Below are 22,758 nucleotides of genomic sequence, written 5' to 3'. Positions count from 1 at the left end.
GTTCTTTCTTAGTATGTGTCATACATATGTGGCTTTATTTAGAATATAATATTTAGGATTCAGCATCTGTTCACTTTTGGGGAATGAAGCTTGAGGTGCTTAGAAAGCAGCTTGAGGTATATCTATATGCATATATTACCACAGATAAACATAATGTGTCATATTTGTTTGTATTAGGGTTTGTATTTTTGTAATTCTGCGTTGTGTTTGTCCATAGTGTGTTTGAGCCAGTCTCCTTTCTTTTAAATAGTCAATGCTGTCCTAATTCTGTGCATTTAAACACACTGTTTGTTTATATAGAGAACAGTGAATGAAAAATAGAACCTAGAAATTTTCAAACACATAGTAGACGTTTAATAAACAGTAGTTTTTATTGACTGTTATCTTAAAAAACAAACAAACCGATGGACCCAGAGTCTGTCATACAGAGTGAAGTAAGTCAGAAAGAGAAAAACAAATACCATATGCTAACACATATATATGGAATCTAGAAAAATGGTACTGATGAACCTAGTGGTAGGGCAGGAATAAAGATGCAGACGTTGAGAACGGACTTGAGGACATGGAGGGGGGAAGGGGAGGCTGGGACGTAGTGAGAGTAGCATTGACATATATACACTGCCAAATGTTAAATAGATAGCTAGTGGGAAGCTGCTGCATAGCACAGGGACATAACTCGGTGCTTTGTGACCACCTAGAGGGGTGGGATAGGGAGGGTGGGAGGGAGGCTCAAGAGGGAGAGGATATGGGGATATGTGTATACATAGGGCTGATTCACTTGTTGTACAGCAGAAACTAACAGAACATTGTAAAGCAATTATACTCCAATAAAGATGTATAAAAAAACAAACAAAAAAACAAACCTTAACATCTGTGCCCTACATTTATGGATGATAGCATCATAAGCATTTCTTCCCGATATTTTGAAATAGACATGATGTTTAAGTATTAAATCTCTGAAAACTCAATAGACTGCCATTAGAAACCTCTTTTGTGCTGAATAGCTTAGGGGTAATTGTATAGATAATGTGAGAGGGTGATTAAAAAGAGATGGCAGGAGAATTGGACCATATGCTTCATACTGAACAAGTCTGCCTGTATTTTTCCAGAGTTTTACTTTGGGTGGCATTTGTTTTGCTTCATCAGATATTGAATATGTGTGTGGCAGGTTATATTTTTTCCAAGATGGCTGCAGAAGTACCTCACCATTCTGCATGTATTCCTGCAATGTGACTTTGCCACTCCCCCATCAGGCGTTAGATTTATTTCTCCATCCTCTTGAATCTAGATGACTAAGGCCCTGTGACTGCTTTGAATAATAAAATATGGTGGGAGTGATCCTGTACCACTTCTGGTGTAGCCCTTGACTGGTCTGGCAGATTCTGTATCTGGCTTCTTAGAAGCCAGTCACCATGTAAGAAGTGCAGATCCCCTGAGATTACCAAGTCCACATGGAGAAGTCCTGGAGGATGAGATGCAGTGAGGAGAGAGAAAGGGACTAGTCAAGGAACACCAAGGAACCAGGCATGTAAGTGAGAAACCATCTTGGAACTGTTTAGGTAGTTGCTCAGCTCCTTCGTTCCAAGCTCAGTTCCTCAGTTGCCCAGCTGATGCCACATGAATCAGGGACAGCCTGCCTGGCAAAGCCCTTTCTGAATTCATGACCCACAACACTGTGAGAAAAAGTAAAAAATTGGGGAAAGAAAAAATTTTTGTAGGTTCTGCTTCTGTTAATGGCCCTGTAAGCTAACGTTGGACTGATCCTCTTGCAAATAATAATTATAAACTCTGGACAAAAGACAGCTATATGATGAAGACACTCAAATTTGACACAGACAGATAGATTTTGGAATCGAAATGACAGTTGGAAGAATGGCATAGCAGAGAGTGTGCCATGCAGGGCAGTTAAAACTCTGATAGAAAATCTACAGTACTTTTAGCTTAAAGAATCAAAGGACAGTTTGGAGCAATCACAGCCTTTAGAAAGTGAAAGGGGGAATCCCGGAAAGGAGGAAGTTAAGCCCCACATCCTGTGTACCAGCCACCTAAATCCCTGCTGATGCCTGAATCAGAGATGCATGGGGCAGGCTCCAAGCAGCTAAGCTAAGGATAAGATAATTATACTGAGATTTGAGCTGCCACCCTGGAGTTTACGGTTTAAGTCCAACCAAGGTAATTACCTGCTAAAACAAAAATATCAATATTCTTTAGAGGAATATAATAGAATCTAGAATTTTCCACAGCATAGCATTCACAGTGTCTACGATAACTTACAATCCAAACTTACTTGAAACACAGAAAAATATGACCCGTTATCCAGACAAAAAAGATAACGGAGATAGATTGTGTGGTGACACACATGTTGGGTTTATCAGACAAGGATTTTAAAGCAGTTGTAACTATGCTCGAGGATGTAAAAAAAACATGCTTTGAATGAATGAATAGATAGCTTATCTCAGCAGAGAAATGGAAACTATAAAAAAGAACCAAGTGGAAGTTCTAGAACTGAAAAATGCAGTATCCAAATAAAATATAAAAATTTTACTGAATGAGCTTAACAACTTGAGATGACAGAGAGTAAGTGTTCTTGGAGATAGATCAATAGAAACCATCCAGTCTAAAGAACAGAGGAGAGAAAAGGTTGAAAATGGAATGGTCATCCTAAGATGCTAAGTTTTGGGGGAGTATGTTTTGCAGCATTTGATAACTGGAATGATTCCTACAGGACACGGCACAGAACGGAGCACCGGATAACTTGCTCGTTTATTGCATGTGTTTGCCGTTTTGACAGCTCCTCAACTTCAAGCAGGTGTGAGTGGAGGACTACTGATCCACCCTTGGAAAATTACTGGACTGATTTTTGTAAGAGAAAGTTGATAGAGGATAAAACACTTTACCTTTTTTTAATGACCAAGACTGCCTTTCTTCAGGAGCACAAAAGAGGTGGTTTTCTTGTGTTTACCTATTCTTTTGTTGCTAATTTGGATTGGCTTCTTAAAGGAACAAAATGTAGTAACCCTTAAAAGGCTTATGAAATAACTCACTGAAGTCAGGATCAGATTGCGCCGTAAGTAAATACGGAGTGTGCCCGAGTGCTGCTCTGGAGAGGTTGCGGGGCTCACAGGAAGTCTATAGTGTGTCCTTCACGTGTGCAGTTGCTAATAGCACTGCTGACTTCTGAGCAAACACTCTTGAAGGTATGAAGGAGTTCATTCTTTGAGTGTAAGAATGCCTCTGTTTCTCCTACTTTTTTTACCTACGCCAACAAAAAGCTTAACCTGAAAGCATTAGTTGTGGGATTTTTTTTTCTCTTTCCAAAGAATCTACCACAGCATAACAGTCTTGCAGCCAAATCCTGATTCCGTCTGAGCGTTAGAGACATTAGCCTTGCTCATTGATGCCTCAAAGGATGGAGTTCACTAGCACCTGACGACTTTAGTAATAATTTTGGAGAGATGGATGGTAATGTGGCAGGTCTCTGTCACCATGCCATTAATTTTCATTGTATTGTCTGGATGGATTGTCCCACTTCTCTGCAAATTGGGGCCTAAAGGGATGTTTGGCTCTTTCTCTACTCTAAGACTCAAAGTATGCGTTAGGGGGATTTTGTATCGTTGAGCTTAATTTAGTTCATCCCTCACCCAGAGGGAAAAAGGAACTCACGATTTGTTTAGTGTCTACTATGTCCAGTGTTGTGCTTAGTGAACTACATGTATTATCCACTTTAATCTTTGCATCAGCCCTGCAAATCCGGTTCTGCCGACCACACTGTAGGGAGAGGCCGTCAGTCAGTGATTTGCAGAGTCCAGAGTAGAATTTAGATTTGTCTGTGAGCTCCTGGGCCTGTGCTCTCTCCCCTGTACCATGGAGCTTCTCATTTGAGAGCTCTCCAAGGGTTTGGAGAAGGGGTTTAAAATAGACTTCCTGAATGGCTTGAGACCGAAGATGCTGGAGGCTGGTGAACCTTGCTCTCCCAGGCCAGCCAGCCCCCTTGGGCCTGGTCTTGGTCCAAGTCCGCCACCCGTTTGCTGCTCACATCCCTGTCTCTGATTCATCCATGCATCAAATGTGGATGGTCCCAGCCTTGGACCCTGAGATGGATAAGACAGACAGGTGTGTCCTCCTGTGCATCTTCCCCTCTAGGAGCACCGAGGGGCCATCCTTGCCTCATTGAACTGGAATCCCAGAGTTACCGACACACACTTCCTGGAATCTTTGTGTACTCCCTGACTGCTCTGAGGTTTGATCAGAAGCCATTTAAGCCCAGCCTGGTCTCTGTGCTTGTCTGTGTAACTTTGTTCATTGCATTGAGTGCGTGCCCACCTGCTGGATGGCTCCCCCTATAGTTAGTTATGTGGCCCTTTCCCTGTTACAAAGTTCTTTTCATCTGCATTAGTTCTTTGGAGCCTTTTGACACCTCTGTGGAAAAGGCTGAAAAGATATTATCATCATTTTCTAAATGAAGAAACCAAGGCTCAGAGAGACTGTGATTTAATTCAGCTAGCATTTATTGGCTGGAAACTGCTATTTGCCGCGTGCTCTGGGGAAGACAGACTCACCTTAGTAGGGAGATCCGCACGGGCACTAGCAGCTCTAACCAGAGTCCCTGTGGGGAGGGCTGTCGGAGAGGAGCAGATGAGTGACGTGGCCCTCTGGTCTGGCTGTGCCAGTGCCTGGAGTAGCCCTGTCTCAGCCAGGACGGGAGCTGGCCTGCACCACAGTAGCAGGAAGGGCAATCATCTTCCTTTCCATTTGTGTCTTTGGGCAGTGTTTAAGAGGATCAAGTTGCCTGGTTTCAGATTGAAAATCTGCTCAGAAATTTGTCTTACCCAGTCTTCCATGAATCTTGAACTCTTAGGTCTGTACACGTGATGGATTGTAGTATTTCCTGAATTGTAAAGGAATTTCTAGACTTCCCTTTACCAAGTCATGGTAGGGAGATGTGCTTAACTACTTAGCGACTTCTTACCTTGTGTTGTGTGCTCGACTTACGTGGTATTTTCTTGCTTCATCTGTAGTGGTTAGCTTACTTTTAAAACCGTTGTGGACCTGAAATGGAGATTTTATTTTGGTTTCTATTGTGAGAAGCACATGGGTATTAATGCTGTAAATATGAAGAAAGCATTCTCCAGCTTCTTCTTTGTTAGAATAAGGAGTGTATAGTTTACTTTTTTTCTTCCCCATTCTTCTTTTCTTTGCTATTGTCATGAATTCTTTAACTGAATGCTTTATTAGAAGAAAAACCAAACATGGTTTTTGTTTTTGTTTTTCCATAAAGCTAAATGCATTATCAAAAATGGATGAGCAGGTGATCTAGTTTCTCTACCTTCTTTTTCCCCCAAAGAAACCATATTGACTAAGGTGGGCCATCCACTGTTCTGGCTACTGAATCCATTCTGCCAAAGGTTTTGTGGAAATGCTGTTCAGTTTCTTCTCTTCCTCCTCCTCCTCCTGATAGAAAAGATTGCTAGCATTCACACATGTTTGATCCCATGTGTTCAAACATATGCACGCATAAAGCTTTCATTAAAGGCATAACTTCATTTTAAAAATAAGCCTGTCCTATATGGAAAAGTTCAAAGTGTAAAGACAATAAACTGTTTGACCACCCCAATTTGGAATAATCTATTTTGAAGGTAGGTTTCACTTTTATATACACATATATATGAAATCTTTGTGTTACATTTTTCATTAAAATGTTTTACCCATTGTGTGATACCCAACATCTAAACTGTACCTGCTACATAGTCAGCATTCAGTAAATTTTTCTTGAATGAGAATTTATTTTAAAATATTTGTCATCTGTCCACTGCATACTGAGCACAGTTTTAGATGCTGAAAATATAAAGCAGATAAGACACAGGCCTCCTCTTCAAGGAGTCTCAATTTTACTATAAAATGTCCTGACTATATTTGCAAACAAAGACATGTAGTAAAAATAAAATAACTTTTTTAAACAAAAATTAATATTCTTCTAAATTCTGGGTTCTGTAATTATTTTTGAAAGTCTTTTATGTTTAGGATATATTTGAATATATTCTAACTTATTGTAATTTGCCTTATTTTTATTTGATTTATCCATATCTATATTTTAGACTGTTAGGACATCTATATAGCATAATATTTGCAAATAATTAAAAAAATTTTTAATCTGAAGTTTAGGCTTTGTAGATCTGATTGCACTTTTTTCATTAATCTTAAAGTTTTAGACTAAATTTATGATTGTTAAGCATTCGTAACACGATTTTTTTTGAGGGGAGGGGTAACCTTTCACATCCAGATGGGAGAAGCCGTGAGCAGGCAAACTATTAAATCGTTTTTAAAAATGATTTCTTTCTATCTGAAATGTTCTTAAGCAGCATATTCACCTATTAAATCATGAAACTTAAAAAAATCTCTTGCTGTTTCCTAATTATTTTCTTAAGGTTATTGCTCTTATCAGGGGTCAGTCCTTGTCTTCTGTGTCAGTGCTGGCTGACTTAACAGTTACCCGGAGAATTGACTGAGTGAGTGTTCTGCAGAGAAATGAGCGCTTGACAAGTGTGTGCTGGTGTTTCCTTTGTGCTGCTCTAGAGTGGGTTGAGGTGGCAGGGCCCTTGGTGCTCTGTCCTCCCACAAGGCCAGCACCTGCCTTCTTGGCCTGTGCCTGCCCTGTGTGGGCTTCCCAGCCTGCATTCTTTACCCCAGGGGCCTTAACTTGGCCTTTAGAACTGAAGGTCATAAGGTGCCTCCTCCGCAAAACCTTCTGAGGTCAGTGCAGGGAAGCTTTCTAGCCCCCGCTCCCCTCTGTACCCTGTCAATCTACTCCTTACTCCCCGGCTTTATACTCCCCCCACCCTCAGTTTCTGTATGTAAATACATTATCAGTTGTTAGTTCTGGTGCATATTGCAGCATATGTGTGCTGTTGTTTTTACTTAAGACTTTAGTGTGATACGCATCCATAAACTGACCCCTGGCAAAACCATGACATACACAAAATCTGACTTTAGTGTCACTCAGTTTTACTTTAGTGAGTACAAGTGGTACCTTCCTAATCATCCTCCACCACCACCACTTTTCCTTGCTTCTCCCTTGAGGATTAGTCTCCTGTGAACCCCTTTCCCTAGATCTCCGTGGATGATAATGGCTCATGCCCTCTTTCCCAGACACGTATTTTTCCATCTTTACGGGAAGCTTCAATACCATAACTCTATGCCTGACTATCTGGGGAATTGCAGATAGGCTATTGAAAATGTCCTGACATTGGGCTCTCCTGGCACTGGCTCCTCTGTCTTCCCTCGGCTTGTAACATTTGGATCCAGAAATATGAGTGATGCTTATGGGGGAACCTTACAACAGACGGGAGGCTTGGGATAGCGCAGAGAATCCAGACAAGTCTTAGAGAAGCCCACATTTGCCTCTTTTTTTTTTGTTTACCCATTTTTTTAAAAAAAATTATTTATTTATTTATTTATTTTTGGTGTGTTGGATCTTCGTTTCTGTGCGAGGGCTTTCTCCAGTTGTGGCGAGCGGGGGCCACTCTTCATCGCGGTGCGCGGGCCTGTCACCATTGCGGCCTCTCTTGTTGTGGAGCACAGGCTCCAGACGCGCAGGCTTAGTAATTGTGGCTCACGGGCCTAGTTGCTCCGCGGCATGTGGGATCTTCCCAGACCAGGGCTCGAACCCGTGTCCCCTGCATTGGCAGGCGGATTCTCAACCACTGCGCCACCAGGGAAGCCCCACATTTGCCTCTTAATTTCACCACTTTTGAGCTGTATAAAGTATAAATTGGGACATGTGACTTAACCTCTGAATCTCAGCTTCTTCATGTGTAAAGTGGAAACCGTTACACCTACCTCACCGGGTTGGAAGGATTAAATGTGATCACTTACATAAAGCATCTAATAGCGTGTCTTGGTGTCTGGTGTTGCTTACCACCTCCTGCTCTCCCCTCCCGCACCAACCTCACTGTAAATGAGCAGATCTAGTTCATTTCAGTGTCTCCCCATTGTACGTATTTAAATGGAAATCTGTACACATTTCACAGGTGTTTACAGAAACCCTCATATTCTGTATTCTCTGTTTATTACTTTTCTAATAGATGGGACTTTTGGGAGGAGCAAATATGAGAACTTTCTTTAGGATGAGAATTTTTTTTTTTTCTCTTCAGTTTAACCACAAATGCTTTCTGAGTTGAATTTCTCTTTTGTTATTATTGAGTAGAGAGCTGAAGTGTTTTCTGTGTGGATACCAAAATCTGTTCTAGCTCAGTCCCGAGAGTGTGTTAAGGAACTTTTAAATTACAGGTGTATGGCCCATCTCAGTTAGACTCTGTGTTTTCTGTCTGTCAGAAGCACGTTGCACAGAATCCCAGCTTATTGATTCGAAGATTGAATGTATAGGCAAGAGCTGGCTTGCTTAGAATTCCACTTCTTTGTAATGTAATCCCAGTTCAAGAAATATGTCAAAATTCATAAATCAAACCGTCACCATTAGTTTCCTGAACTTATAGTTCCTGTTACAGTAAATGAAATTAAAATTCCTATCTTGAGGACACATGTCATGGTTGAGTGTATTGTAAATTTTTTCTTTTGAAAGACCCACAAGCCCTTTTCTGTATCTTGTAGAGTGATCAGCTTGTTCTTTTGCAGAAAAGGCTTCATGTTGTTTAAAAGGAAGAATCATGCTAAATATATACATCAAATACAACAATTTACTGTAGTCTGTTACTGTTGCGTACTAACCAGGCTCTTCCGTGGTTCCCACTGCTCTCTTCCCCAGGAGGCTGTAAGCTCCGTGCCGGCGGGACACACGTGTCTGGTTTAACACCTGCCACTGTACCTAATGCGCAGTGTGAGGAATTAAGGGGCAGTGGCTGAGTGTCCAGACTTACTGGTTAGCCAGAGCTTGGGTAGTTGAGGTACCTGCTTGGAGCAGTAGCAGGCTGACGTCTGACCTCCAGACCCAGATTCTCTGCTGTGCTCCAGCGCATCCACATTCGCTGGAGACAGAGACATTTGAACTCTCGGACCAACGTGTGCGAGTCCTTACGAGGGGGCACCTTTTGTAAAACAGCGCATGTGGGACTGACTTTGTTCTCGGCAGTGATTGCACTCCTTAGTTCCTGTTGCACTGTTTGCAGTAGTCGGTGACTTCCTGGAGATTAGTGTAGAAAACTGCATTTCAGGGGCGTGCATATTTCTCAGAAGCATCATTTACACACATCCTAGATACCGAAAGGAAGACAGTGGGGAATTCATTCGCCCGGGGCGACTCAGCAGTTTGTAAAAGCCTGGAATCCGGTTTCCTTTACTAGGCCATGTGGTCAGTTTCTAGACTATAGGGGTTTTAAACGGATTTGTGTTTAATAGTAAAAACCATTATTTCGCAGTATCCATAACAAGAGGTATCTGAGAGACTTAGGTGAGCGGAAAACCAGCCACATAAACTGAGAGATGTACCTTGTTCCTGGATGGAAATATGGAATATTGTAAAGATATGCGTTGGTTTTAGACTCATTGTTAATTGCTAGGCCAATTACAGTCCCCTGAGGGGGGAACCCAGAATTTTGACAAAAAATGAAAATAACTGAGGAATTATCTCAACAGTATTAAAATATACCCTGAAGTTAAAATAATCAACAATGTACAGAAATCCATAGGTTAGTGGAAAAGAGCATCCTTTAGAAGCAGACACCTGAGAAGTTATTAAAAAGTTAACATGTGAGAAGGAAAGCCCAGAAACCCACAGAGAAAAGGAAAGTTTGTTATAAAAGTGAACCAGGGGTAGTTGGTTAACTAGTTGGAAAAAAATCTAACCTCACCCGTAACGAACACCACAATAAATCTTGGCACAGTGGTTAAGACTCTGCACTCGCAATGCTGGGGCCCGGGTTCGATCCCTGGTCAGGGAACTAGATCCCACATGCGTGCCACCACTGAGGAGCCCGCCAGCCTATCGCACTTAGGACCTGGTGCAATGAACCAACCAAATAAATAAATAAATAAAATATTAAAAGAAAAAGAGGAGTAAAGGGTTAAAGATGGAACCATAGAAGTCTAGATAGTATTTAGTTGATTTTTCAGAATAACCAAGGATATTTTATGGATTAGAAATAGTGAAGATTGTCATAGACTTAGCTATAAATAAATGAGGAACTCAGGCTCAAACCACCCTAAATAGGTTTACACCTGGGGTTCTGCTAAATAATAGTTGGGTGACCCTGAGCAAAGTATTTAGCCTCTTTGCAACTCAGTTTACTCAGCCAGAAAGGGGGTCATATTAGCTCTTATGGCAAAGAGCAGCTGTGAGGAGTAGATTAGATCGTCCATGTACAATGTCAGATAAGCACTCCGTCATGGTCAGCTGCATTTATACTTATGCCGACATCAGCATTGTTGATAACATTAGAAACAATCTACTTTTCCATCCGTTGGGAATGTTTCGATAAATTATGGTGATACGATATGTAACCAATAAAACCATGTTTTCAAAGAGCATACACCATATTGGCCCAGTGCGGTCAGTGGGAATTCGAAGCAGGACACAACATTGTATCTCGTAAACCCCTACTTTTATATTTTTGTATCTATCTTATATGTATATTTACACAGATACAGATGTGCATGACAAAATGACCCCAAAGAAATACACTGCAACATTAGTAGCAGTTATCTCTGGCTGGTAAAATTAAGGATTGGTTTCTTTTTCCCATATATTTTTTTGTAGTATTTACAGTGAATGTGAATCACTTTAATGATAAGAAAATACTATTAAGAAAGGAAAGGGGCATGAATGCCGAATTCTGATTTTCCTCTGTGACAAGAAGAGCGTATGCCAAGTTCATTAGTGACCAAGGTAATTCTTTCCTTGTTCTACTTTCAGAGTAGGACACCATCCTGACCCTTCCCGGCCAAGGTCTGGGGGCTTTAACAATTACAGTTTCAATCATATTTGTAGTGGAAGGATTTGAAAAAGTAAAACGTGAGCATAGGATCTGGATGATTTTGCCAACAAGTAATATCTGGGATGGAGGTGGTAGGTGGTGTGTATGTGTAAGAGACAGAGAGAGAGGGGAGAACTAATAAAGGTTATTTGTCCAATGTGTGGAACATTGAGGGGAATAGGAATTCTGATTCACCCTTTATTGTCAGGTGTTCTGATTTGGGTATATTAGCTTTTGCTGAGTGCATGAGTGCCCAAGATTTCTGTTACATATCTCAACTTAATAAAATCTGAGTGCTTTTGACATTGTGAAATTTCTTTATATCTCCCCAGGCTTCATTTCTCTGGTTAAATGAGAAAAGTGCTCTTATTTCAAACGTTAGAGAGTATTCTCCTTTTCTAAAAAAATATAATCGAACTATCTGTCACGCATCGAAAACAGTTTTGATCTTTAGCATATTTCATGTTTTTTTGTTGTTTGGTTTTTTTCCTGGAGGATCAAAGTCGCGTTCCTATAAAAAGCCTTTTTTTCATCAACACTTGAAGTCACTATGAGGTTGTTCCCCCCCACCCCCTTAAAAGCCTATTGCTTATCTCATTCTGATAGAATTTAATTTCACACCCATCACATTCTAATGGACCAAGAGTGATACTTAGTCTCAAGCTGTGGAATTTAGTTTTAATTCAAATCTACTGCAGTGTTGCAGTTAAGAGTAAAAGCAGGAATAATTTTGACTCCAAATATGAACGAATGTGCTATTTGGCGGGCGTGGTGTAGGCTTTTAGTTCAGTTCAGCAAATCTGTATCTGCCGTATGCTGCGTATCAGCCAGTACTCCAGGCGCTGGGAATGAAGAAATGGATTTGGCCTCGTGCTTACTCTCAAGGAATTCACACTGTAAAGGGGGAGACAGGTGTGAAAATAGAGTCGAATAAGTGGTGTATGAAAAGTATTCAGAATGAGTAGTAGAAACATTCTAAATGGTCGATGTAAATGGCTCACCTCTGAGCTTCAGGAAGAGCCCTGGGATCTAGGCCTTCAAGAGTGACTGAGAAAGAGGCAGGCAGAGAAGAGGGTTGGCCTTGCAGGCAGATTAGCACCTGTGAGCAGGTGTGTGGGCCCATGTGCTGTGTGCTGGACTTAACCAGGACCGAGGGAGTGTTAGGTGGGGTGGCAGGGTGGCGGGGGACCTGGGATGGGGCCAGAGTGGAGGGCTGGCCAGTGAGGCTGTGTGGGCCTTTGTTTGCCGTACTGACGGGCTCTGAACTCCATGGGAGGAGTTGTGAGTCTTAGGACAGTTTCAGTCTTGGTAGATTCATTAAAATATCTTCCGTTTCTGAAAATGATCTATTCTGTTTCAGATCCATTTATTCCCTCATTGTGTACCCCAGCCTCCAGGGACTTCATCCTGGTCGGATCCCGGATCCCTCCACTCTTGTCTACTGCTCTGGCTTTTCATTCTTGGCATCACGGGTGGTACAAAGGCTGCCCAGTGGCAGGATGTCACCCAGGTCCCCTGGGCCCTCCAGAAGTTAGTCACAAAAGTGAGTCTTGTCAGCCAAGCAGAGCAGTTGGGAGGTAGCCCAGGCGGGTGTTTACTGCGTGAGCTTCCCCCTGACTCCCTGCTTCTGGCGTTCTCACACTCTTACCTTCAGCACAGTGTATGGGGAAATTTTGATTTGGGGAAAAAAGAAAGTTTAAATTCCATTTTTTTTACTTGCTAAGAAGGCAGCCTTGGTACACTTTACTTCTCAGAGTCTCAGCTCCTTCACCTCTAATGAGATAACCTTACTGGCCTCATGCATTTGTTCTGAGGATGAAATTATTGTTCGTGATAACGCGAGTGACTGCCCTTCACGAGTGCCTCCTAGGTGTTCCCGAGTGGGGTGTTCTGTAGAGGGTTTCGCTTATCCCATCCAGTCCCAAAGCCCGTGTGCCACCAGGTCACTCTGCCTCTCGGGGCGCGGCCTGTCGGAAGGTCCTGGCTCGGGGCCCGGCTCGCAGAGCAGCCGTCGTCCCCTCTGCTGACGCCTCCGGGAGCAGGGCCTCAGCCTCTGTGCGTTGGGCCCCTGAGGGGCAGCACCATGAGCGGGAGCCAAGGCGGGGAGAAGGCTGGGGGCCCTGCCAGTTCCTCGGCTGCCTGGGAGCTGCCCTCCCTCTGCACAAGGACGGGCTTGCCTTCCCTCGCCAGGCAGCTTCCTGGAGCCCGGGCCCTGGACGGGAACACCACACGTGGTCCCTTGCTGGCCACGTTCGCCCTTGAGGCAGATAGCCTCCCAAGTCTGCCTCAGGGATGCGCACGCCTGCGCCGTGCTTAGGACGTCTGTGTGGTGCTGCCCTTGAGGTGGGCGGGGGAGGCCCGACTCTCCGTGACCCTCCATCTTCCCTGTGATCAGCATCACGCCGACAATTCCATCATCAGCCTTGTGGTTCCTTCAGTTCAGACCTCTGTTAACAATGCACATACACCTTGGAGAGGAAACAGTTTAAGCCCTTGTCAGGCTTTCACATATTTGTGTGATGTATTTCTGTCTTTCCTGAGAGCAAACTCGATAATATGGTTAGGAGTGACCAAGACTCTCCTAACCAAACCTAAAGCCTGTGGTCAGTCACTGTAGTCACTTCCTTGCTTATAGTCTTTATGGTACTAGTGGTAATAACTTGTCCACATTTGGAAGTACCTACACTTTCTTTGGGAGAAAAGGCATTAGTTACCTTGGCCACTTATTTAGATTGGAAAAATAAAATTTTAAACCTTATTTAAGACCATGGAAAAGTAAATTGCTTCTAAAATGAATAGTAACAAAGCAGTCACAATAAGAGAAGCAAGCATTGCATACTGCTGACTGTGACAGACACCTGCCAAGCCCTTTACGTAAGCCAGTGCATTTATCCTCAGGTATTTCCTAGAGTAGGTGATGTTATTATCCCCATCTTACAGATTTGTAAACTGAGGCCTGTCAGGGTTAAAATACTTGCCAGTCAGTGGTGGAGCCACATGAGAACCCAGGCAGCCTGGCCCTGCGTCCCCCAGCCGCCTGCTCCTCCTGCTGTGTTCAGCGCAGACTCAGTGTTGGCCACACCTCTGTGTTGTCTGGTGGTCTGCTGAGGACATCATTAGCCAAAGACACAGTGCTTCCAGTTTCCTCCTTGTGGTCACAGATTCTAGTTCTGTTTGTAAATAAATGCATGCAGAATATCCAATATCAGCCTTTCAGGTGCAGGAGTAAAAATGATTCTCTTTGCTTAGCCAGACAACTTTTAAGTAATTAATTTTCTGAGTCCAGTCTTGAAAGACTGACATTTTCAAAAAAGATAGCTATATTAAACGAAATTCTGTCTACTAATATATACTATTATATATACAGACACACATACATACATAAGCAGAGAGAATATATGTTCTTTAATCTTTTAGAGACAGTAAACTATTGGCCTTAAAAGAAAATAGCTAAATAGCTATGATGAGCTTAAAGAATATTTCCAGTTTTTGTTTGACTAGAATTTTCTTAGAAGGCCCGTAGGTATCATTTCAGCCCCTCTGCTGAGAATTGCAGGAAACCTTGTTCCCTCTTGTGAGCTGGGACAGCTGATCAGAAGTTTGCTTGTTAGGTGGGTGGGTGGGGTGTGATTGTCCTTTTCCGGGTGGACTGTTTGTATTACTGTACATCTTATGTTACAAACCCTTCCCCAAGCTGCACTTAGCTCATGTTACTCTCAGACATTTGAATAATTGGTTTAACGTGAGACTGATTTCTGAGAATGACTCATCGCTGTTTACTTGGTATGATTTAGTGACAGTGTTGAATTTACGCACTGGAAAACTCCAACAGGAAACTTTAAAAATAAGTCATTTCCATGGCAGAGTTCAGACAGGAACGGGGTTGGAGTTTTCATCTTTTGAGGCCTGTACAGTCAGTGCAGGAGGAGGGAGGAAGAGGAGACTTGAGGACCATAGATGAGATGAGATGAGAAATACAGTTTCACATGTTTTCTGAAACAGATCACACCCTCCTCCTTTTGGTGGCAAGGAGTGACTTTGGTCCGCACCTGCAGCCCTGGAACGGACAGCCTGGGGGTGTGGAGGAGGCCAGCCGGCAGGGGAAGTCTGAGCTGGGAGGGGCGGGGGGGGGGGGGTCGTTGACAGAAAAATCCACTGGCAGGCCCCTGGGAGTGGGGAGGGGGAAGGCGTGTCCCTCGCCTGCTGGAATTTCAACCCTGGCAGCTCTCAACTCAAACCGCTCTCTCTCTCTCTCTCTCCCTCCCTCTCCCTCTCCCTCTCTCTCTCCCTCTCCCTCTCCCTCTCCCTCTCTCCCTCTCTCCCTCCCTCTCTCTCTCTCTCTCTCTCTCTCTCTCTCTCTCTCTCTCTCTCTCTCTCGACCCAACCCAAAGAGAACTATCTCAGAGCTTCCATGCAGAGAGGGGGCAGTACCAGCTGATTTTTAAAATGCAGATGGGCAGTGGCACCCTGTGCCCTCACCCTGGGCTGAGGAGCCCTGTTCGAGCCGCGCCCCCAGCAAAGGCTAGTAGAGGCCCAGGGTGGGGAAGCCTGGCCAGAGCCAGATTCAGTCAGATTTAGAATTTTGCTGTTTCCCCTCCAGGGCCCCTGGAGAATGTGTTCCAAGGGCGGGAGGGATGTTTCATTGAGCATTTTGAAGAGAGAGAGCAATCAGTCCTTTCTGTATTATCTTTAAGATAGATTTGTTTTTAATCTCGGAAAATCATTTCTAGCAGTTTTAGAAGAAGGATATTCTTATAGCACCAGTAAATACAGATAGGATAAAACCTTTTTCAAAGAGTTTTTAGCATACTGTTTGTGAAAGTGTTTTGAAATTTTAGTTAATGTCAGAATTGTGACTGGAATTCGCATGCAGAGTAAAAGTGTTATTCTCTTATAGTTTTTATAAACAGTTCAGCTTGGCCTTATTAGAAAATGAAGCACTGATACACTTTCTCCAATCGGTCGTACTCATTTAGGCTACATGTATTAAATTGGCATTTATTAGACTTCTGTGTACACTGTGTATTAGTTTTACTTACCTTTGTAAAAAACGGAAGAAAACACAAGTTCCGCCTTTGTGATGAGAGGCAAAAAATTCGAACTATAGTTGATACTTCAAAGTTTGTACAGCAAGCAGGGAGTGACTTAGCTGTTTGTTACCAGAACGGTGCTGTCAGAAAGGCCCCACGCAGGGGTTAGGGGACCCCAGCCAGAGTCAGCCCTGCCCCCACCGTCCTGAGCTCCCAGCGCTCTTGCCTGGCCTTTGGCTCAGAGTTGTGCACCCTGCTCCCCTCCCTCACGCGCAAAGTAGGTCTGCAGTCTTCTTAGTAGGGTTGTTGGCGAGTTGGCCTGAACCACGGTGTGTGGAGCACGGGCATACGTGGACCATCAGTATCTGCTTGTAGTATTGCAGGCTTCCTAGCCGTTTCAAATTGGTGTACAAGCTCAGAAAAACCAGTCTTACTTTTATGGAATTACATACTCATGGCTTGAGATATACCCCCTCCAGTGCTGTACAATCATGATTTCTGGTTCAAAACATTCGATTCAAAGTATTGATCTTGAAAAACTGAAGTTTCTTACAGAATATCACACCAAATTTCAAGGTTGCTTTGGATGTGTTACTGTGCCCGTTCACAGCCTTGGACATTCTTGGTTAGTGCAGTGTTTCATGCTCTGACAATTACCTTTAAGATGTTGTTTTTAGGTTGCCAGGTGTTAATTTAAACACACACCAGCCTGTGTGCTTGCGCGTGCACGCATGCCTACATACTCCCGCCACAGTGCCGGGAGCTGTGATTTAAAGTGGAATTGATAGAGCAGTAGGTAATGTTTTATATTTAGGGCAAGCTCCTGATGTACAGCTTCGTGTGACATCTCGTTTTTTAAAAGCCTGAGGCATCAGTAATCTTTATAGCAAGAATTCTCGTGCTGTTAGGCATTCCAGGCTTACTGTCTATTCTGCCCAGTAAATATATGGCTTTTATGGACTTATAAATCATGACAGTAGGATTCATACATATCCAAAAAAAGAAGAGATTTAAATCTTTACCAAGTTACCAAGATTTAATGTAGTTTAGCCATTATTCTTACTTAGAAGTAACTTTCTTATCTAAAAGCAGTATATTTCATATCTTTGAAGGTAACTCTAAAAACGTATTGCCAGAGAAACAAATATTTATTAAGAGCACCCCGTGTGCCAAGCACTCTGCCAAGTGCAGCCGAGAAGCAAGTGAAAGAAACGGCCCCAGCCCGTCAGTAGCTCAGAGCCCAGAGGAAGGCGCTAAGAGGTGAAAGACGATGGTTGCCGGCTGGGCAGTCCCACTCCGCGGTGGAGGAGAGAAGGCGGGACGGGTGGCAGGGCAGAGCGTCCCCCACTCTGCACGGGGCTCTGGGGCAGGAGCGCGGGGGATGCGGAGTCCTTAACCGTGTCGTCAGCAGAGGCCACGTTCACCTGCGTGTTCGCGAATTCCCCTCCCTCTCTCCTTCCCTCCCCTCCTCAGGCTCTAGTTTGGGAGGGATTCGGGAGCTGAGGAGACCACCAGCGGGTCGGGTCCTGAGCCTGCCCGCACCCCCCTCCCCCAATTTACGTACAGACAGAATGCGCAGATTTTAAATGAACGGTTTGGTGAGTTTGGGCAAATCTGTATATCTGTGTAACTGTCACCCCAACTGAATATACAGGACATTTGCATCACCTCAGAGCACTCCACCGTGTGGGGGCTGGCTTTTAGGGGCTGGGGGTACAGCCTCCTGCGGAGGACTCACGGCCCTGAGTAAGAACCAGGGCCCAGGGCGGGATCCTGCATTGCTCGTTTCCTGTGGTGGAGGTGGACCTGTGCCTTGGCTTAAACTTCCTGGGAGCAGCAGCCCGTGTCCTGGAGGTCCTGGCTCATGCGTGGCCTGAAGGCGCTCAGTCTTTCCATCCTTGGATGACGTTTCTGATCCTCTTCCTGTGCTTTTAGTCAGGTGTCTTGCAGGCCGGGTGCCTCTGTGAGCGTGCCTTCGTTACCATGGCCTTCTGTGTGTGTGCACAGCCCGTGGGGGGTTATTCACGCACAAGGGTAATTGCTCCACGTTGCTCCCTTTAGCTTATTAGCAAGCGTTTACTGAGGGCCTGCCATGTGCCAGGAGTCTCTGTTAAGCTCTCAGTTTCACAAACCGACTCAGATGCAGTCCTTCTTCTCAGGTGGCTTCTGACCTAGTGTGCACCACAGACGATAGGCAGAGCTACGATGCGGTGTGGTCAGAGCTGGGGAGGGAGTAAAAGCACGAGGCTTGGGTGTCCGCGGCAGCGGCAGCGACGATAATAGTTACGCTTACTGAGTGCCTGCTCAGCACTAGGCATGGTTCTCAGTGCTGACCTCTGAACTCCTTTAACCCTCTTGATGTTATTTTCCCCATTTTGCAGATGAGGAAACCGAGGGCCAAAGAGGTTAACTAATGTGCCCACCACCACACAGCTGTTCAATGACACGAGCAAGAAATAAGCTTTGTCATTTCTAACCACTTGGATTTTTCGGGTTGTTACTGCAGCATAAACTAGCCTATCCTAACTTGATAAGAGCGTCCTGGAAGGGCTTGGACAAGAGCCACTCCTGGGGGTGGGGAACCACTGAGAAGCCGGCTCCGGGTGTCTGGAGTGGGAGGACAGGGAGGCCTGATCAGGGGCGTGATGATAAGGTGGAAATAGGAGGACAGATTGGAGAGGAAAGAATCTGAGAAAGATAGGAATGCAAGAGGATGTTTTCTCCTTTGGTGAGACCATGGTACTTGACTGTTGCTGTCCTTTTGGGAGAGAAGTTAGCTGTTCGTTGTTGCCCTACCAGTTCAAGGACTATTTTTGGTATTTCTGTGGGTGATTTTGAGCAGAGATTAAAATACCATCTAAAATACTAGGAGCCTGTAAACTCGGTGCTGTTTCCCTCAGCTCCTCAGCTCCCAGCACCGTACCTTGCCCAGGGCATGTGCTCTGTAAATTTTTAGGGATGAACAAATGAATATTCTTAAATTTTTTTTTTTTTAACGTTTAAACTTCTTTAAGCTCTTATTTAAGCTATATTTGCTGCTTTTTCCTTTTCCTCTAACCCTTCTAGGGAGATTAGGTGTGAAAATGGTAATTGATAAATTTGTAATACAGCATAGCAGGCATAAACTCTTTTAAAGAGGTGAAAGTGAAACGTAATGTCACATCACAATACAGTTTGTGCTGGAAAGTATCTATTTTCCTGTTTTTGAAACTTCTGAATCCAGTGGCTAGATTTCACACAATCCTTTGGGCTTTTTTATCATACACCTCTTCCCTGCTTTTGCCTAGGCATTATTAGTAATTATGTAAAAATCTGTTTTAGGCTACACCCCAGGGAATAACAAAAGCTGGCTGCTTGTCTACATGGTCTTTAATTAAAGTTGAAAAAAATTAGGCCGTTGTGATGCAGATATTTTTAAAATGCTGCCTAAAACAGAAGAGGCTGATTTAAGTGCAATCAGCTGTAAACTGTTTGTACTTAAATGGATTAAAGTATAATCTGGCTTTTTAAAAAACCACATCTGTCTGGGATGTGGGTAGGTGTGGTCCTAATTTTAAGCAGGTGAATGGACCACGTAAGCCTTTAAGAGTCTTCTGACTCCCAGGTTTTTCTGATTTTTAAAAAATTTCCTATCATTTCACTTTATGGTTTAAGTGAGCTGAACAACAAAAATTAATCATAAAAGATAATGTTATACTCATAACAATTACAGAAAAAGTGAAATGCTTGAAGTTATAGGTAAAAAAGTAAATTAATTTTCTCTGTCTATACTAGCTTTTGTCGTGGCATTCCTGAAGCTGTTTTTGTAATTATTTTCTTCTTGTGTGTCTCCCTTGTCTGGTCTGTATTTCTTTCTTTAGGGCCAGGTACCTTAGCTTCCTAATCTCTGTGTGTACATTACCTGACCGAGGGCCTGACCCCCCATAGGTACTCAGATACTCATGGACACTTTGCCTTTCTAGACAGGAGGGATGGATGACTGTTTCTTACTTATCTTTGTAATAATGATATAACCGGTAAAATCGATTATTTCAGTCAGAAGTAAATGCAGTAGAGTCCTTTTGACTGTTGTATTTTCTTTGCTTAATATTGCTAATTACACACACACACACACACACACACACACAACACACACACACACTTTGAATGTAACATCTTTGAATGTGTCTCTGCACTAAACTTGTTCTTTAAATAAAATAGTATTCCCAGCCTGATTGGCTCAGTCATAATGAGGTGGTGAACTTGCTAGGCCCTCCTAGATAACCCCTACACTCGGTCTGGGCAGGGCTCTTCCTTGCAGTTTCTCTCAAGCTGGCTCATGAAGAGCTGGGCCAGAGCGTGTATTTAAGGATCCACTGAGTACGTGGCCTCCTAGAGCAGGAACTGAAGGGCCTCCAGGGCCTCGGGGGCTCTGAGACCGTCAGGAGCCAGAGCCGCTCCCGCCGTCGCTCAGAGGCCGCCCTGCCTCACACTCTGCCCTCTGCCCGCGCGTCCAGCCCAGCGTCCTGGCTCTTCAGACTTCCTTCTTTTTTCCTTACGGCACCGAGCGGCCACCAGCCTGACCCTTGGTGCCTCCTTACCTCACTGCTCCGGAGCCTGCCTCTGACAGATCACGTCCCCCTGTGTCTTGGTTCCACATCTTAAGAAGAACTGTGTGGCTTCTATTGGGTCAGTTTCCACCCTTGTTGCAGCTCCCTCGCTGCTCGGTGTGGACCCTGGACCAAGCACAGAGGCGCCCCCTGGGGCTTTGACATGCAGAATCTGAGGCTCCACCTCACACCTGCTGAATCAGAACCTGCACGTTAGCAAGATGCCCAGGTGGTTTGAATGTACAGCAGAGTTTAAGAAGCACGTGTGTTGCCATGGCCACTCCTGCACGAAGAGCAGCGTGACACTGTTTCCTGGAGGAGGAGGTCGTGACCGCAGCCGTTTAGCGTGGAAATGACTTGGCCTGTGGGCAGCCCTCCCTCGTTTTCCCACCCTGGCACGGGGGCACGGGGGTGGGGTGCCGGAAGATGGCGGGGGCGCGCGTATCCTGTAGCTCCGTGCGGAGGTGTGAGGGGGAGGGTGGGCCTGCTGTGATTGGAGGAGAGCAGGGGGCAGCTGGCTGCAGAAGGAGACTGTGTGTTTGGAATAAAGGTTGGATCAGGGCTATGGAAAGCCTTTGAATATCAAGCGAGGAATTTGGAGTTCATCCCTCTGTCACTTTGCCTTGACACCTGGCAGTCCTGCTGCCCTTCACCTTCTAGGCTTCTGCATTTACTCTCCTCTCGGCCTGATTCCCAGGGAGTTGCGTGGCTGGCTCCCTCGTTTCCGTGAGGTTTTTGCTCATCTTGTCAGCGGCCTTTCCTGCCTCTCCTCCCTTTAAAGTTGTCGGCCTCCCCAACCCCCGCCGCTCTCCCACTCCTGTGGCACTCTCTCCCCTTCTCTGTCACACTTACTGCCATCTGTCGTGCGATGTGTTTATATGATGTTTTGGGTTTTGTCTGCTCCCCGTCCACGCTGATATTCCTGGAATGTAAGTACAGTGAGGGTAGGCAAGGACCATGTTTCTCTCCTTCACTGTTCCAGTGTCTAGATTGGCACCAGGCATAGAGTAGGCTTTCATTGCAGACGTGGTGTCAGCCGCGTTGGGTCCTCTATCACCTTTTCCTACCCCAGTGTCTTCTAGGCTCCCCTTGTTTCTTTCCTCAGGCTGCTAAGCGTTCTTGGAGAAAATTGCAGTACCTGACTAATGAGCTCCATTCCAAAATTATGCCAGCCAGTTTTCCCTGGGCCTTTCCACTCATCATGAATCCCATGGTGCTGGCTTGAAATCTTTCCCTTAAGTTGCGCAAGGGGTCCAGACCACTTCCACTGTCTACTGTAGCTCCCTGAACTGAACTTCAGACGCCTGCTCGTTTTCTAAGTCTGAATTCCCCTTTCCCTGCAGTAGGAGGAGTTCCTTTTCTTCAGGACTAGATCCACCACCATCCCCTTGCCCCCAGGCTCCTCTCACGTGGGTTCTCTCCCTGCAGCTCGTCCTCGCAGGGGAAGGGCATGGGTTAGGATTCGGTGGAAGGGTTTCTGCCAGCAAGACTTGTTCATACAAAATGTTTGCAACTACTCTCCCCCCTCGTGTATTCTCAGACTTTAAGTCTGAGCTCAGAAGACTCTCCTCTGCATCAGGCTCACCCAGGTTTGTTTGGCCTTGTCTGCAGGCTTCACAGTCTGACCTGCTGTTTATTATCCTTTGTTTTTCGCCAGTGGTACTCTGTTGACGTTTCCCTCTCCCATCATCCTTTGTGGGCAGATTTAAGTTAAGATAGGGTTTTCTCTTTTTTTGGTATCAAACCCTTGCGTGCTTTGCTGAAGAGGAACCAAACAAGCTTTTAAGCAACCAAGGAATTTATTCAAAACTGTGTTAAAATGAGACTCTCTGGATGGAACAAATAACACAATTCCAAAACCACACATATATTTAGTAAGCTGTGTACTTACTTGAAGTTCACAGACACTTCTGGTCCTCACACATGCTGTTGAGTTCTCCGCGTCAGACGACGAGAATGTCAACCCCGTGTGCTAGCGCACTAGCGACCATAGAAGTTCTTGTCCATTTTAAACTTCATTGGACTTTGATTACGAACAGCCTCACATCCTTAGTATATGCTGTTCCTTTATCAATCGGTTAATTCTCAACAACCATTGTTTCCAGTAATCCTGTCCTTTACAATGTAACTGATCTTATGATAATTCTTCTATTTTGTAAATGATAAAGTTCCCTTTCAGGGATTTTCAAGAGCCATGCTGATAGGAAAGCAATG

The 22,758-nt window shown here is 44.4% G+C and overlaps 1 protein-coding gene and 1 long non-coding RNA gene across 2 annotated transcripts in view; one reads left to right on the top strand and one right to left on the bottom strand.

The window, feature by feature from the left end:
• The window catches only part of ATXN10 (ataxin 10), a 153,775-nt gene that overhangs the window by 63,820 nt on the left and 67,197 nt on the right, over positions 1-22,758 (top strand). The window lies entirely within an intron of this gene.
• LOC309641856 lies at positions 4-21,867 on the bottom strand. Its single transcript, XR_014252793.1, has 3 exons — positions 20,536-21,867; positions 13,904-14,095; positions 4-13,393 (listed from the first exon to the last, which is right to left on the bottom strand). It is a non-coding gene; the product is annotated as an uncharacterized lncRNA (long non-coding RNA).

Source organism: Balaenoptera physalus (assembly GCF_965194825.1).
Source record: "Balaenoptera physalus genome assembly, chromosome: 13".
In the NCBI taxonomy this organism is placed as follows: Eukaryota; Metazoa; Chordata; class Mammalia; order Artiodactyla; family Balaenopteridae; genus Balaenoptera; species Balaenoptera physalus.
Note: the sequence above shows the minus strand (reverse complement) of the source record. Positions and strands in the feature narration are given on the sequence as shown.